The sequence below is a fragment of the Ictidomys tridecemlineatus genome, chromosome 4, assembly GCF_052094955.1.
Source record: "Ictidomys tridecemlineatus isolate mIctTri1 chromosome 4, mIctTri1.hap1, whole genome shotgun sequence".
Classification (NCBI taxonomy): domain Eukaryota; kingdom Metazoa; phylum Chordata; class Mammalia; order Rodentia; family Sciuridae; genus Ictidomys; species Ictidomys tridecemlineatus.
The window spans coordinates 207,805,967-207,821,982 of NC_135480.1; the positions used below are offsets into that span (position 1 = coordinate 207,805,967).

Below are 16,016 nucleotides of genomic sequence, written 5' to 3' on the forward strand. Positions count from 1 at the left end.
GGGAAGGAGTGCTGGCTAGAGAGCCTTGGTGAGCGGGGTGGGGTTCCCCCACTCCACCTGTGTCCTCCAGCTGCCTGGGCAGGGCTCTGAGCAGCAGCTCTGCTGCGAGTTAGCCCTGACCCTGGGACTTCTGTGGACAGAAGTGCCCAGTCTGTCCCAGGCCCTACTTGGTAGGTGCTCAGGAGCGGTGCCTCCTGGCATGGGCCCCCTGGGGGAAGCCCATGCAGCCCCTGGGTGGGGCTGCTCAGCTGGAGGGGGACACCAGAGGCAGGCTTGCTCCTGGGAAGCGTCTTCCATCAGAGGCTCTTGGGTGGTCACAAAGCCCTCCCCAGCACTCCTCCTCACCCTCTCCCTGGCCCAGGGCTTTGGTTGGTTAGCCGGGCCTGTGCATGGCCCCCTGGTCTCTGTGGAGACCTTCCCCACTCTTGTGCACACACTCCCTACTAGGATGTGAGCCAAGGTGGGGCTGCAAGGCCTGGTTCAGCCCGGGTGGCCTCTGCCCCTCGCCCCTCTCCCCTGCCCACTGCTCGCTCACTTGGCTGTGCGGGGGAGGGGGGAAGCTGAGATTTGGGTGGTGCATGTGTGTTTGCTTTTGACTGAGTGCAGAGGGCTCTGGCCAGGGCCCAGGCTTAGCCTCCAGCACCTTGGCTGGAAGGCTGAGGCCCGAGAGGCCAGTGGGGCCTGGGGTAGGGCAGGTGGTGCCTCCTAGGGGCACGTTTTGGGTGCTGGGCAGGCCCAGGTCAGCTGGTGGGAGAGAAAAGACAGGCCTGCAGACACAAGAAGCAAGGCCCATACCCGGGTGGCTTCCAAGCTGCCATGTTGGATTTGCTGGACTGACCAGGCCTACTAGAGGCCAGACAGGCCCCTGTGCTCCATGGGAACTGTAGGTCTGTGGGATCCACGGCTGTGAGAGGAGAGCGATGGGACTCAGGCCTCGTCTCTCTAGTTGTGGATGGGGAAGCTGGTACCATGGCGTGCAGGGGGTGTGGCATGGGGCTGAGGCTGGGTGGGCACTGACACGGGCATTTTTTGGCACTTCTCCATGACTGACTTTGAGATTCCAGTGTGGTGGTGCTGCTGTGCTGGGCAGAGATGGCCAGGAGCTGGTCTAGGCTGGTCTGCTCGCTGCTGCCCGGCAGGTTGTTCACAGTTGTGCCCCGTGCTCGCTCACTGGGCATGGCTTGGTGCTTGGCAGGGGTGAGGGTGCTTTTGGCTGGGCCTGCTGCAGGTAGGGCTGGCTGGTGAACCCTGGCTGCAGGGTCTGGCAGGGGCTGGGCCAGGTGCAGGCCTGTGTGGCCTGGGTCTCAGGCCACATGTGATCCACGCAGACGTGGCTTCTGTATGTGCACAGAGGCAGGACACACACGAGGTGGATTTGTCTGAGTGTGGGGCCTGCCAGAGGCTTTCCCAGGTGTCAGCACCCACAGGTGGACCTTGCAGGGGTTGAGTGACCAGGCTTTATTGCCCTAGAGCCCCAACTAAGGCCACACAGCTGTCAGCTGGACTCACCCTGTGGAGTCCAGGGTGGGGCTTCTCATCCATGACCATCCCTATCAGGGCTGGATGAGGCTAGGTGGGGTCATTTTGGGGATCTGCAGGAGCCTGATGCAGATTGGAACATGCCCAGGACCCAGCACTGGGCCCAGTTGAGGCAGGAGGAGAGTCTGCTGGCTCTGAGCGGTAGTCCCACAGTCATGGACCCCCATCACCTGGAGGGCTGAGGCCAAGCTTGTGGGGCAGTGGGAGGGGGTATTGAGCACCTCCATCTCCCCGACCACCAAGACGGAAGAGTTACAGTTTCCCAGCACTGAGACTTGGGTGTATATGGACCTATGTGCTGATATGCTGGCCAAGAGTGTCCTGCAGGACCACCCACCTCCACCTAACCTGCCCTGGCCAGGCCCTCAGGTGGCTGGGAGGATCTGGGGATCATGGTGAGCCACCCACCACAGGTGAGTTTGCATGGCTTCCCTCTTGGGAATAAAGCCTTTGATGGGCCTGGACAAGGATGAGGTGGGCCGGCTATGATTGTGGATCCAGGCGGGACTTCCTGCCCTCATCCATCTGTGAGCTCGTCCAGGTGTGGTCCTGGACACGAATCAGATGAGCAGGGAGCTGTCATGTTGAAAGAGGAATGGGGAAGCCAGCAGACAGGGGTGCAGCAGTAGCCGGGGGATGTTCTGGCCAGGGTCTTGCTGAAGTCAGGTTTCAGGAGTCGTGTCACTATGTGAAAATAACGTGCACATAGCCCCCAGATACGAGCACGAGAAATGCTCTTTTCCTACCCGAGAGCCAGATCTTGGACGTCCTCTACTGTATAGGTAGCCCAGGGGCCTCCCTCGCCGTCCTCCAGCCCAGCCTGGGTGGGCATCCCGGCACCTGCTCCATGTGCTGGGCCCAGGGTGAGAGGGAAGCCTCTTGGGACGTGGGTGCCCTGTGCTGCAGAGTGGGCTTGGAGGCTGTGGTGGATGCAAGCCCAGCATGTGGCAGAGCGTGGACCGTGGGGCTGAGGTTTCTGGAGTGGTTCGAGTAGCTGTGTGGCCGAGTGCAGGGCATGCTGGGGGCAGTGTGGTGAGGGCGTGCGCAGGGGCTCAGCAGGGCTGCTGTTGGCTGCCAGGCTGGGCTGAGGCTACTCTGGTCCTTTTCTGTAAGAGTCAGGGAGCCGTGCTGCATCCTGCCTGCCAGTCAGTGCTGGCATCTTGGCTGTGGTGGCCAGCGGGGCTTGCACATGCTCAAGCCAGGCAGCGCCGTCCATGTCCAGGACAGCCTGTCCTCCCTCTCTGGAGCTGCCAGTGGGAGGGTTTTAGGACGGGTGTGAGATGTGAGGGTGCTACCATGGGAGACTTCTAGTTCCCCTCCAGCTCTGGTGACATCTCAGCAGCCCGTCCCCAGTGCCAGTGGACAGGCAGGAAGTGCCCTGCATGGCCTCGGACCTCCTAGGGACAGGGATCAAGGAGCCCCTTGCATGCTGGGGGCAGACGGGTTTGGAGGCTATATGCTGTGTCCCCTGCTTTGCTCCCGCCATGGGCCCAGGCCCTGGTCATTGGTCGCTGGACCACGAAGGCATCCAGCTCCTTGGAAGATGAGCCTGTGTGGCTGGAGGGAGGCCTCCTCACTCCCAGGCTTCCTAGATCCCCTCCAGGCAGAGGCAGCACCCTTGCTAGCATGCCCAGAGGCCCACTGTGTCCTGTGCTGCCCATCCTCTCCAGCTGTGGGCTGTGTCCCTCAGTGTCTCTGCTCCACTCCCACCTGTTCCTGGGCCTGGCCTTGGCCCCTCCTGAAGGACTTCTTCCCAGGACCTAGATGCCAGTGCGTGCTCTGCCTACTGCCAGGAGTGCTGCTTGCAGGGGAGGGGGCGGAGCATGGTGTGGGCATCAGTGAGAGCTGCCTGGGCTTCCTCAGTACTGCCACCTAGGCCAGGACAAGGACAGGCACATTTGGGTCGTGGAGTGCTCCTGCCCACTGGCAGCGGGCCCCTTGCTGCACCTGCAGCTGGTGGGAGCAGGCCAGCCCTGCTGTGGGACCTGCTCATAGCCGGCTGAGGGGAGCCAGAGTGGAACCCAGGTCTGCCTGTCAGGCCAGCCCAGGGTCCATCTGCACCATGGGCAGGCTGCGGCAGCGTGCCTCAGATTGAGGAAATGAGGCCAGGCCTGTCCTCTTCCAAGAAGCTCTTGGTTTCAGCCATTGGGGGATGCGTGTGGTCCCAGGTGTCTGAGTGAGGGTGGTGGCCAGGCGGGCTCTGGGAAAGGGGAACTGGGTCTCAGGCCACCAGCACTAGCACCACTTGCTCCAGGCGTGTGCCCGGTTACCTCACAGAGGCCGGCCTCCTGCTGTCACGGCCCCGGCTCCTCTCTGACCCAGCTGCCATGCTGCACCGCCTGGGGCTGTGGCGCCCCCAGCCCGGGGGCCAGGGGCCGTTGGGGCCACCCCTGTGGTGGGACCTCTCGCCTGCTCTGGCCACGAGGCTGCACCTTCTCGCCTCTCTCTCAGGAGGGGGCCTGGCCTGGCGCACAGGGGACCGCAGGTGGCTGGCAGGTGAGGGTGGAGTTGGTGGGCACTGGGGGCTCCGGGCTTGGGAGGGTCTTGCCTGCTGGGTGTGGAGTCAAGGCCGGGCGGCCGAGGAGTCTGGAGGGCCTGGGGCCTGCAGGTGAAGGGAGTCTGGCGGGCGTGGGGCTGGGCTCAGGGACCCTCTCGGAGTGTGCCTTCTGCCCGGTCACGGCTGCTGACGCTCAGCCCAGCTGGAGAGGGGCCTTGCTGTGTTCCCCCTTGTCCCCACCTCAGGCTGCCCGTCAGCTCCCCACTCAGAGCAAACTACAGCCGGCCTGCATCTGCCGGAGTCTCCGGCCAGGAGCCCTGGGCCCTCTGACGAACCCTGAGTGTCTGGGCCAGAGTGCCCCTTCCTCAGACAGAACGTTCTGGAAGACAGACCTGGGCTCTGGTCCCTGGGAGGGTGGGAGAGTGGCCCTGCTCACCTCAGGCTCCTCACAGACCCGATGTCTCACCCTCTCCCACATCACAGGTGAGGACCCGGGCTGGGCAAGTGGTGGGGCGGACCCATGGGAAGGCTGCCGTGGCCCTGGCTCATTCTCCCAGGCCTGATGCCGGGACTCCCTGTGAGGAGGGAGCAGGCAGAGGCCGGGCCACCTGCAGCTGTCCAGGGGTGGCCGGGCCATGTCTGGCTTGCCTGGGGCCTCTGCCCTGGCTGCTGTCTGGGTGGGAGGCTGGTAGGGCAGGCTGGTGCTATTGGGAAGCCCCTCTGCAGGAGGCGGGTCTGAGGTCTGCGCTCGCCAAAGCCAGGGTGCTGGTGCAGGACACAGGGGCTCCTGGCCTGTTCCCAATCTTTTGTAAAAGGTCAAAAGCGTGTGTGAGTGTGCCAGGCCCACGTCGGGTGTTCATGCACCTTCACACAGGTGGCCTGGAGGGCCCTCTTCTGTGCCCATGTTCTAGGGGAAACCGAGGCACACAGGTATGGAGTGTCTTTTCTGAGGGAGGCTCGGGGAGGGACCCAACCCAGATGTGGCCAGCCGGCTTGTGAACGAGGACCATCTCATTTTCCCAGGCCTTTAAAAATTCCCCTTGCAGTGTGTCAGTGTTCAGCTTGCTTCCCTCAGCACCAAGTGGACGCCGTGGACTCCAGCGGGGACTGTGGGCAGTGTCTGGGAGCTGCTTCACTTGGGAACTGAAACAGGAAATAAGAGAGTGTTAGGGACGCCTGGGCACTGCGCTGGCCTTGACTGGGCCACCTGCTTCTAAGTGCCTTCACAGCCTCTCCTGCATGTGCCACGCCACCACAGGAGCGACCTATGGGCCTTGCCCTGCGTGCTTGTCCAGGACCAGCGCTGGTATGCTGGTGGCCAGGGAGCCTGCTCTGGGTGCGTTCCTGCCCCCTTGCTTGGGCGGTCCAGGGTGGTGGAGAGGCTTGCCCCAAACCTGTGTCTGTGAGCCCGAGGCATCCCAAGGCCCTGGCCTCTTGCAGCAAAGCACCCTGCCTGGACCTAGGTTTGGAGGTGGTGTTGTGGTTCACATCTCTCTGGCAAATTCCTAGGAGCAGGGTCTGCACCCTGGGCCCTCATCCCCTGCGTGGGTCCTGGCAGGCCTCTGCCGTGCTCGGCTTTGGTGTCCTCCTCTGTAAACTGGATGCAGAGACCTTTCTAGGTGGGCTTGCCCCCTGACGTGGCATCATGTGGACACACCCAGGTGGTCACGCCTCGCCCTGTCCTCTGCAGTGTGGGGAAGGGCAACGTGTGCCCGTTGTGTCTGGTGTCCAGCAGGACGGCTCGTGCTTGCGTATTGTGCCTGTGTGTTTCAGAAGGAGCGTTTTGGAGCTGGTCCAGGCTGGTCCCACTTGCGTGGGTCACTGTGGCCACTTGGTGGACTACAATTCTCAGTGTCCTGTGGCGTGGCTTGCCTCCCCGTGATGGCTCAGGTCATGCTTCAGCTGTGTGTGGTCCTGGCATCTCTGGACCCCTTGTAGGGGCGCTTGCCTGCAGCGTCTGCCTCACAGTCCTCCCCGTCCATTGCCGTCCGTCTCTTGCTGACACCCTGCCTCTTCCCAGTTGTGGATTCTCTGGGAGGTCCAGCTAGGCCACAGGACGGCACTGTGCAAGGGATCAGTGGGCTCCTCGACTGGCCAGGCCCTGGGGACATGTGGTGCCCAGCTCTGGGGTGGTGGCAGGCGCTCGAGCGCCATGCTTCCTGGCCCACTTCTCTTACCTTCTGCGTCTGGGTAGAGGGGGGTCTTATGCCCGTGACCTCTGGTCTCTGACCTGTGAGCTTGTACTTCATTGTCCTTTCTCTGTCACCTGGTGCTGATGAGCCAGGTGGCTGCCGAATGCTCTGGGAGCCACGTTTGAAGGCCCCTGGCACCTGGTGGCTGTGAGTTCCATGGGCTGCCTGTGGTTTGGAGGTTGCTTGTTTTGGGCCCCTGGACTCCCTGGTGTGGAGGCTGCCGTTCCTCCCCAGGGGGTGGGTGTGCTGCTGCCTGGCCAGCTCGTTCCTGGCTCTAGCCCCCTGGGCAGGGCTTTGGTCACCTGGGCACCAGCCTGGTGCTGGCCCTTGACTGGCCAGCTGTGCATGGCCTCAGCCCACACCCCCTGGTCCCTGGCTGTTCAGAAACGTGTGGTGCGCACCTCTGGTGAGGCTGTCTTCAGATCCAGGAGAGGAGCAAACGGTGGAAATGCCAGTTCTCAGACCCCTCCTGTGGCCCAGGCTGTGTCCCCCAGGCATGCTCGCGGGGCCCACGCTGATGATGTCAGTGAGGCCAAGCACTCCAGTAATGGCCCTGGGCAGGGACAGCCGTTGGCCAGCCCCAGGGTGGATGGCTGGGAACCTGGTGGGCTAAAGGGAGATGGGAGGCTCTGGTGGTGACAGTGGACAGTGGCCATCCTGCCAAGGGACCAGTGGAAGGGGTGGCCGCCTCTGTGCGAGAGAGGGTGCTGAGCTGATGTTAGCCAGGTCAGGGCCCTGTGGGGGCTGCATGGCCTCTGGTTTTCCCCTGTAGAGGGCTGGCCTGCGAGGTGGAGCCTGAAAAGAGGCTGTCCACTTCTGCCTGTCCTGCTCCATCCTTGTCCCCAAGAACCTCTGCTCAAGGTGGGTGGATAGCACCCCTCTTGTGGTCTTGGGGCAGGGCTGTGGGCACCCACACAGCCTGTCACCTGTCCACCCCCGTGTCTGTGGGTCAGCCACTGCGGCTCCCCCAATATGCGCCATGGTGGGGGGAGACTGAAGGCACAGTGAGGGCCTTGTCACGGCTCAGTGAGGGTGAGGGAGGCCTGGCCCTGCGCTTGCTGGGCTCCCCTGGGCAGGGTTTCCTTTCGGGCTGGCTCTGTCTCCCTGGGGCAGAGTGGAGCCCCTCCCCCCACCCGGGTTTGCTGGGGCTCTGAGAGGGGGTGCAGAAACTGGCCCCCACAGGTCCCCCGGTGGGACTTTCAGCTGGGTCTCTGTCCCTGAGGCACCACAGACCTTGGCTGAGCAAGCAGGGACCCAGCAGCCAGGGTTTCTGAGGCCCTGGCACCACCCTGGGCGGCCTGGGCTGCGAGGCGGTCTGTCTCACTTAGAGCGTTGACAGGCCTCACAGGGTGCTGGTGGGCAGGAGGCCCTCGTGGCTGAGGCCTGTGGAGGTGGTCTGCCAGTGGGGGTGAGGATGGAGGGTCTCTGCTCCGGTCCCCATGAGCTGTGGTGCACCCCGCCTTGGGGTGTGGGGGCAGGGAAGGCCCAGGCTGTGGGTGGTGCTGGGGAAGTCCCCTGCAGTGGGCCACGTCCCATTCTCGATCTGTCTCACGGGCGAGGCCCTGTCCTGTCTGCAGAGGCCCCGCCAGCCAGGGCCCCACAGGTGGCAGGCATCCCACTGGGTGCTGCCAGCAAGTCACATGGTCATGGGTGACCTCCTTCCAAGGAGAGCCTGCCCTTGTGCTGGCATGGGCCAGGGCTTGCAGAGCGGTGGTGGGGACTGACCAGGAGGTCTGGCTCCCTACCTTGCTGCCCAGCAGATGCTCCACCCTCCAGGGCCCCCGTGCAACCCCACCTCTGTCCACCATGTGGCTCTGAGCTGCCAGCATCCCTGTCCAGGACTGGAGCGGCAGTGCTAGGGTGCTGTGTGACGACACGGGGATGTCCCTTGGAGAGGCCAGCCCCACATGGGGCCTCAGAAGCTGTACCTGGGGATGTCCCCTGTGCCCCAACCATCTCAGAGCCCCTGACATGACTGTCCCCGAAGCCCCTGGCACGGCGCCCACCTAGCTCCACCACAGTGGGCGTGACGTGGCGTGGACCCCAGGAACCTGCCTGTGTTCTGAAACCAGCTGGGGATGCAGATGAAGATCAGAGAACAGCCCCCAGGGGCGCAGGAAGCGCTGTCGAGGGTTCCACGACAGAGCTGCGGGCGGTGGTGGGTGGCGGGGGGCCTCTGAGCCACCAGGAGCATGGCTCAAAATGAAACAATCATTTCTTTTCCTGTTGAAGAGAAACCGCCTGTGAGAGCCCGCAGGCTCGTGCCCAGCCCCTGCGGCTCTGGAGCAGTTGAGGTTTCTCCCGGAGTTCCCCTCCCTCCCCCGCCCACCCTCCTCGAAGGTCTGGGCAGGCACCACGAGGTGTGGGGGACAGTTCAGGGGACAACCTGGAAGGGAGGTCACGGTGGCCAGGAGCCCTGCCTGGCCCTGGAGAGGTGAGCATCCCTCACGTTCCTGGGCCTGGTGTCTTTCCCTCTGCTGGGAACCTGGGTCCCCTGGTGTCTGCTGAGTCCCTCCCCGTCCTGGCTGCCCAGCTGGACTCTGTGAGGGTGGAGTGTGGTGGGGACATGGAGGACAGAGGGCAGGGTTCAGTCTGGGTCAGCAGCTCTCCCCTAGGCTGGGAAGCGCCTCCCCCTGAGCCCGGCTCCTCTGGGGGTCAATGGCAGCCTCTTCCTGTCATGCCCCTCCCGTGGGCTCATGTGACAAAATGCTAGCCAGGTGTGGCTCTGCGGTGGGTTCCTCAGCCTTGGCCCTTGCCACCTGAAGCGTGCCTTTGTCACTGCAGTCTCTGAGGTTCAGGGCAGTTGACGGGGCCTGGCTGCCAGTGGGCGTGAGGTGGGCCCTGGGTTAGCGGTCTCGTTGTGCAGGCTCAAGGTGGGGAGGTCGTCATGTAGCAGATTATCGCTGCCCCCAGCTCTGCAGTGGCCTTGCCCCTTTGGACACACCCTCGCCTGGCTCTTTTTATCCAATGCTCACCAGGCCTGGAGGGGCAGCTCCCAGCCCTCCTCAGTCCCTGCCTGGGCAGCACCTCTTAGGCTGCTGGGCAGGAGGCATGGCTGAATGTCCGGCAGCAGGTGTGGATGGTCTGTGCTGTGGCCAGTGGCTGGAAACCTGCTGTCAGGACTCTCTGGGGCCCTGGCATCTTTCTGATAGGTCCTGAGCCCCTTCCACCTGGCACCGCCAACCTAGGGCTCTGGGAACTAGTCATAGAACGTCAGCCCCAGAGCCGAGAGCTTCCCGACCCACTTGATGATGTCCGGGCTGGCAAGACCACCTGCCATCTCCAGCATGGGCGGGGGGATAAAATCAGATGCCTTGGCGCCGTCTTCAGAGGACCAGGTTTGAGGGCCCTGGTCCTACCCCTGGGTTTCAGATTCCATTCTGCTGGCATCTTAGGCCATGGCCCTGGGCTTGCACCCCAGGGACAGGAGTCCACTGAGGTCCCTATCCACTGGGTGAATGGAGGAACAATACTTGGGGCAGGAGTCAGCCCTGGCCAGGTACTCTGGGATGGTCTCCGAGTCCCAGAGCCACTGTCAAGTTCCTGCAGCATGGACCCAGGCCTCTAGGGACAGGTATGCCTGCCGGTCCTCATTAGGGCCCAGCTCTGCAGGTGGTCACTTGGCTTCTCCTAGAAAGCCAGCCCTTCCCTGAAGTGGGAGGCCCTGGGCTCAGCTCTAAGAGGACGGAGACTGAGAGCCAGCACTGGGGTGTCTGTGTGGGTAGGACAGGGCCAGCAGGTTGTGTGCCTGTTAACCCTGAAGCTGCCAGCAGCCCACGGCTGTTTGCTGCTTCTGGGTGCACACAAGGAAGTGAAGGGAGGTCCGGCTGCCTGGCTAGGGTGTGCCCCTTTCCCTCCCCCACACACCCAAGCCATGAGGAGTTTGGGAGTGGATGCCGCTCTGCGACTCGTTTCCTCTCCTGTGGTGGTTCAGGCAGTCCACTCCGCGGTCACCACAGGCACCTGTTAGATCCCCTCTGGTCCAGTGGTGACAACAGTGATTGCTGCAAGAGTTGGGGGCTGCTTGATCGTTTCTGTAACTGGGTCTGGTGTGAGACCTCTGGCCACAGCGCCATCCCCAGACCATGGGCTTCCAGGGAATGGGCATGGAGGGCAGCTTCGTGCAAAGACCCTCGCCCTGGTGCCTGTGGGTGGTGGCATCTTCACTACTCAGCTGTCTCTTGAGTGTCACCTGGGCACAGGAGCTGGCCAGTCCCGGGGCGCCCCTGTTGACCACCTCCTTCCTCCTGGCCACGCTCCCCACTTCCCTCTCTGTGGCTGCTCCAGCCACACCTGTCACCACTGGGTCTAGCCACAATGCCCCTGGGCTGTGTGAGAGGGGGCTGCCAGTCTGGGCATCACTTCCTGCTCCTCTCCCTGCCCCTGGCCAGCTCCAAACTTGCTGAGCACAACCAAGGGAACCAACTACCATCCCTGTCACTTGCAAAACCCGTCAGCCTCATCTATGTGATGGAGCAGGGCGAGGGTTGCTTAGGCGGTAGTGGTGGTGCCGATGATGTCGATGGGTTATAGTGACGTTGGTGATGATGGTGGTGATGGTGATGATATCGATGGCAGGGATGGTGACACTGATGGCAGTGATGGTGGTGGCAGTGGTGATGGTGTGATGCAGATGGTGCTGCTGGTAGTGATGACGTTAGTTTTGATGGTGATGGTGGTGAGGCCCAGGTGTGTCGGCCCTACGTGCCAACGCCTGCACGGACGTTGCTGGATGCCCACGCTTCCTTACGAGGAAGTGAAGGAAGCCTATCTGGTTCATGAAGTGTACCTCCTCATGTGTCACTCCAAGGCTGTGCCCTGTGTCCTGGGGTTTGGGGTCCATTAGAACTGAGGTGCCTTTGGTTGGCGTACCCTGGCTGATACTCAGAGAAGGTCCAGGTGCAGGCCGCCTGCCTGGAGGTCTCCGGGGAGACTCCTGGCCAGGGCTCCTGCAGATCTGGGTGGCCGATTCTGCTACCTGTGTGTTTGTTTCCCCTGGGGACCAGACTGCCTGGCCAGTCACGTCACGAGGGACAGTCCCTCCCTTCTAAGGGATGAGAGGCCTCAAGCAGCACCCTGGACTGCTCGCCTTCCCTTGAGGCCTCCTCACTACCCCGTGTCTCCCACACTCCTGTTCCAAGCCAGGCCCGGGTCCCACGCTGGGAACTGGGCAAGTTCCCACCATCAGGGTCTTCCCAGACTAGGAGGGCCAGGGGGCAGGAGGTGAGTTCAGGGAGGGAGAGCCAGTGTGTGGTACAGGGAGCAGGAGACCAAACCTGCTTTCTCCTGATTTGAGCAGAGGTTGGTGACCGTAAGGCAGGTTTGGCACCCAGAACCCTGAGGGCTGCAGGGTCCAGTGGGACTGGGGATGGGGGAGTTGCCGGACAGGCGCCCAGGTACCTGCCCAGCCCTGCCCCCTGAGCTCATTCCCAGGCCTGGATGTCTGAGGCTGTCAGGGGAGCCTCAGTCACCACTGAGGACGCAGCCCTGGACACTCCCCGCTCTCGGTCTCCTTGGGGTTGATGGAATTGTGGTATGTCTGGCATGGAACCAAATCTCTGTCCCTCACTCCACAGAGTCCTTGCTGTCCCTGGGCCTTGGCTCCTGCATCCCCCTGCCTGTGTCCTTCTCGCTTTTCCCCTCCTGGCTTTGGGGGGGCAGGGGCAGTGATCTTGACATGGTAGGGCCTTCCCCAGGGGCCGTTGGGTGTCCCTGTCTGCAGCAGGGAAGGTGGGTGGGCAGGGCCAGAAAGCAGGGTTAGGAGCAGCTTGGCCAGTTTCTGTGGCCTGTAGGGGATGGATTGCCGTGGGCGCTTAGGACTGGCAGCCTTCTGGCCACTTCCTGTGGGTACCTGTGGGCTACTGGGGAGACAGGAAGAAGGTGATGCCTACCAGGGGTCCTCTTCTTCTTGGTCTCTGGGTTCTGGGTAGGTCTGAGCCACCACAGGGTCAGGGCAGGTCCCTGAGTTCCTATCCCCATGAGCTGGCAGCCTTCCCAGGATCGACTGGGGACGGGACTGGGTCCTTCCTGGTCGGTTGAGGCCTTTCCTTGGAGACTCCTGGAGGAGGCCGACTAGACCCTGCTTGGGGCCTTCAGGTCCTGGGGGAGGTTGGAGGCAGGCCCAGGTTCTTTCTGACCACCCTGAGGGCCCAGCTGCTCCTGGGAGCTCCTCATAGGTGGCTGAGATTTGGGGCTGGGGTGCCTGGCTGGGCAAAGGGCAGAGTGACCCCAGAAGAGCTGAAATTTCAGCCCAGGCCACTTGAGCTGTAAGCTGACACTAGCTGGGAGGCAGAGGGTGGGCAGGCTCCCAGCTGGAGGTGCCGGAAGCAGGCTCTCAGCAGGGGCCTGGGGGCCCTTTCCACTGTGCCACCACTGTGCCACCACTGTGGCCTCCGCTGTCGACGTGCCCTTTTACAGAAGGAGAAGCTTGGGTTCGGCAAGGGTAAGGGGCTGTCCAGGGAACGGGGCCCAGCAGCCCCAAGGGCAGGCAGCTGCCCGTTGTCACTGTGGCCAGTACCTGCCATGGGGACCATCTCCCCACCAAGGCCTGCTCTTGAAGGCCCTCCCCCGGCACTTCCTTCCTCCCTGCTGCTGTAACCACCCTTGGCCTCCCTCAAACCCTGGCGCGCCGTGGTCCCTGCCACGGCCCAGTCGCAGTCCCGCCAGGGCTGCCACTTCTCCTCCCCTGGGCGGCAGGGGAAGCAGTACTTCCGGGAGGTGGGGGCTGGAGGTGGGCGTCCTAGGAAACTCTGAGGGCCACTAGCTTCTGCCACAGGGTTTCGGTTCCGGGGGGGTCCCCGGCAGGGTGAGGAGCCCTTGAGCTCAGAGCCCAGCTCCCGTGTAGGTGCTGGCCCACGGTGAGGGCCTCCTTGTCCTGGGTGCGTGCTCTCACACCCTTCCTGGAAACCTCCTGCCCTGTCCACTCCACCCCAAGGGTCCCCGCCCCTCCCCTCTGCAGGTTCCTGCAGGGCCCTGGAGAGGGCAGCCCTGGTCCTGCTCAGACCCTGCCTTGTTTGGTCCTGCAGATCCAGCGCTTTCTGGGGAGCTTTGAGTTCCCTCTTCAAGAGCTGGGGGTTCCCTGGCTGACTAGGAGGGCTGGAGGCTCCTCTGGTCCAGCTGCAGTGGGCTGGCATTTCCTGTCACCTCCTCTGCTTCCCTGCTGCCAGGCAGAGGCCGGAAGAGGGTTGGTGGGGGTTCCCTGGGTTTCCTGAGGTGGGTGCAGGGGCAGGAGGGTCTGGGTGTTGTCAGGCATTCTCAGGGGCCTGGGCAGCTTGTGACTCTGGGTGGTGGAGAGACCTCTTCCCTCTTCACGGGGAGCCTGGGCTGCAAGGTCCAGGCCTGCTTGGGGGGTGGCCAGCTTCTGCAGGCATGCAGCTGCCGGGGACGCCTGGCACCCATGAGTGCCCCTGCTGGTGTCAGGTAGCAGATATGGTGAGAACACTCTTCATTTCAGTTTTTCTAAATGTCACTTTAGCCCCTGTGCCCAGCTCTGTGCCTAGACCTGTGCTGGGTGCCATGTGTGGGGGCATCCCATCTCCGTGCCAGGTTTCGTGTCTGCCTCTAGACATTAGCATCTTAGAGTCAGTTTTGTACCGAAGGAGGCATCTCCCTGCTGCCTGTCCCACGCAGCCCTCCAGGACTGCAGCGAGGCTGGCCTGTGAGGGCCCTTCCTCAAGTGGGCCTGGGCCAAGGCCCTGTGACCAGGGCTCGTTTTCCCCTCTCTGTCCAGCCCTGCAGGTTGCTGTGAGCTCCCCGGCCTCAGCTCTTTCCCTGGGTCTCAAGTCACCCGGTTGCTGGAAGTCCTGGAGGGGGCTGGGTGGGCGAGGGGTGTGAGGTTCTGGGCTTGTGGGCCCTCTGGGCATCACAGGTTCTGAGGTTTCAAGATTCTGTGATTTGGCTGGCACCTGTCCTCTGAGGCCCCTCTGCCACCCCTTGCGAGGAGGCTGTGTGTCCCCCTGGGTCTGAGGGTGGAGGCCAGTTTAGCCCAGCCCCTGCCTCGCTGCTTGCAGAGGAGCTGCACCGGGTGAGCTGAACGTGCAGGCGGCTGCTGGGGCCAGGCCCTGGAGTCCAGAGTGTGACTTTTTCAGAATAAAGCCTTATCTTGGCCACAGCTTATCAGGGGTGGGGACAGATAAATGGCCCGGAAAAGGCAGAGCCTGCACACACGTGGAGTGCGGGCGGCAGGCGGGCCAGCAGGACTCCTCTGCACGCAGAGGAAGTTTAGGCATTTTTTGCCTGGTCTCTTCCTGGCCAGAAAGTGTCTCTCTGAGAGGCTCCAGAAACACACCCAGCCTATTGTCACCCATGCTCCGGGAAGGTGTCTGCAGTGGACATTTTGTGTAAACAGGAAGGCCTGGAGCGGGGGACTCAGGACATGGGGGTATGCCAGCTGGTACCCCTTTGCACTCAGGAGCCCTGGGGCTCACCGTCAGCCTGGCTGTGGCCTGATGGATACTCGTCCCTGCATGCTAGGCTGGTAGGCAGGAGAATTACGCACCGGGAACCCGCTTCTGTGGCTGGAGGCTGGGGCCTCCTGTCCCTGTTGTCTCTCCTTCCTCCCAGGGACCCTCCCTGTACCCTTCCTGGCCAGTTTCCTCCTTTGTCTGGTTGGTGGACCCTCCTCAGTGGTTTCAAACTTGGGCCAGACGTGGGCAGTGGTGGGGACCAGGGGAGCGTAGGGGTGCATCTGCAGCCAGCAGCCAAATGGGCTCCCTCCTCTCCTTCCCTCCCTCCTGCCATCTGGCCAAAGCGGTCTCCCGCCTCTCCCTCCTCCTTCCTGCCAGGCAGAGCAAGCAAGCTGACGGCCAGCCTGGGAGGCCCAGCAGTGCTGTCCCAGCAGGCCCAGCTGAAACCCAAGCCTCCTCCAGTGGCTCGTGTGGCTGCAGGTGTCTGACCTGGAGTTTGAGGCTGAGTGGTCCCTTCCTCCTCCAACTTGCCTTGGTATCTGGGGACAGCTGGCTGAAGAAGGCTGCCCCTGGAGTGGTGTGGTAGCTGACCAGAACCCCTGGTCTCTTCTTTGCTTCTGCCCAGCTCTCCTATTGCTACTTGGAGCAGAGGGTAGGGGTGGAAAAGCTGGGATAATCTGGGAGGGACCTCTCAGAGGCCAGGAGGAAAGTGGGCAGCTTTCCTGGGGGTGGCTAGGACCAGGGCTGGACCACTCCAGACTGTACCCACAGGGCCTGTCTCTGCCAGAGATGACTACAGGGCCTGCTGGTGCAGGGCTGACCATGAGCTCCTTTCCATTCAGCCTCCTCATAGTCAGTGGGTGCATCTCGTGATTGTGCTGCAATGGGGCTCACCTGGCCTAGGGGCAGCCTGCAGAGTCGGGGCCTGTCTGCATTTCACAGTTGTGGGAACTGAGGTCTGGAGAGGGCAGAGCTGGCTCAGGTGTCCTCATGGGACATTGGAAGGTCAGGGGAGAAGGGGCTGTGATGGGGGCCAGCCTGGTGCATCCCACATGTCCCAGCAATTCCCTGATGGAATGACAGTGGTCACTTGGCCCAGGGCCAGCTACAGTTTGCAGAAAAGTGTGCCGTTGGGCAGTTCTTGTTCCGTGCTCTCTCTGAGGCTCAGTTTACTTGTCACAGGTGGATGGTGGTGGCTTCTCCAACAGAGTCTCAAGAGTTTAGTGACATAAAGCATGGGAGGGCATTTCAGTCCCAGGAGTCTCCTGAGTATGTGTGGCCCCCTTGGTTACACGCTCCTGCCTGCCTTCTGTCACCAGGCCCTGCTTACCCTTCCTGGCCTTCTCTGGGGATGCTCCCTGCACATGGAGGGAGACCTTGGGC

At 62.7% G+C, this 16,016-nt stretch overlaps 1 protein-coding gene across 4 annotated transcripts in view; it reads left to right on the forward strand.

Annotated features, from left to right (window-relative positions):
- Positions 1-16,016, forward strand: part of Rxra (retinoid X receptor alpha) — a 90,115-nt gene that overhangs the window by 44,446 nt on the left and 29,653 nt on the right. The gene's annotated exons all lie outside the window — the stretch shown is intronic.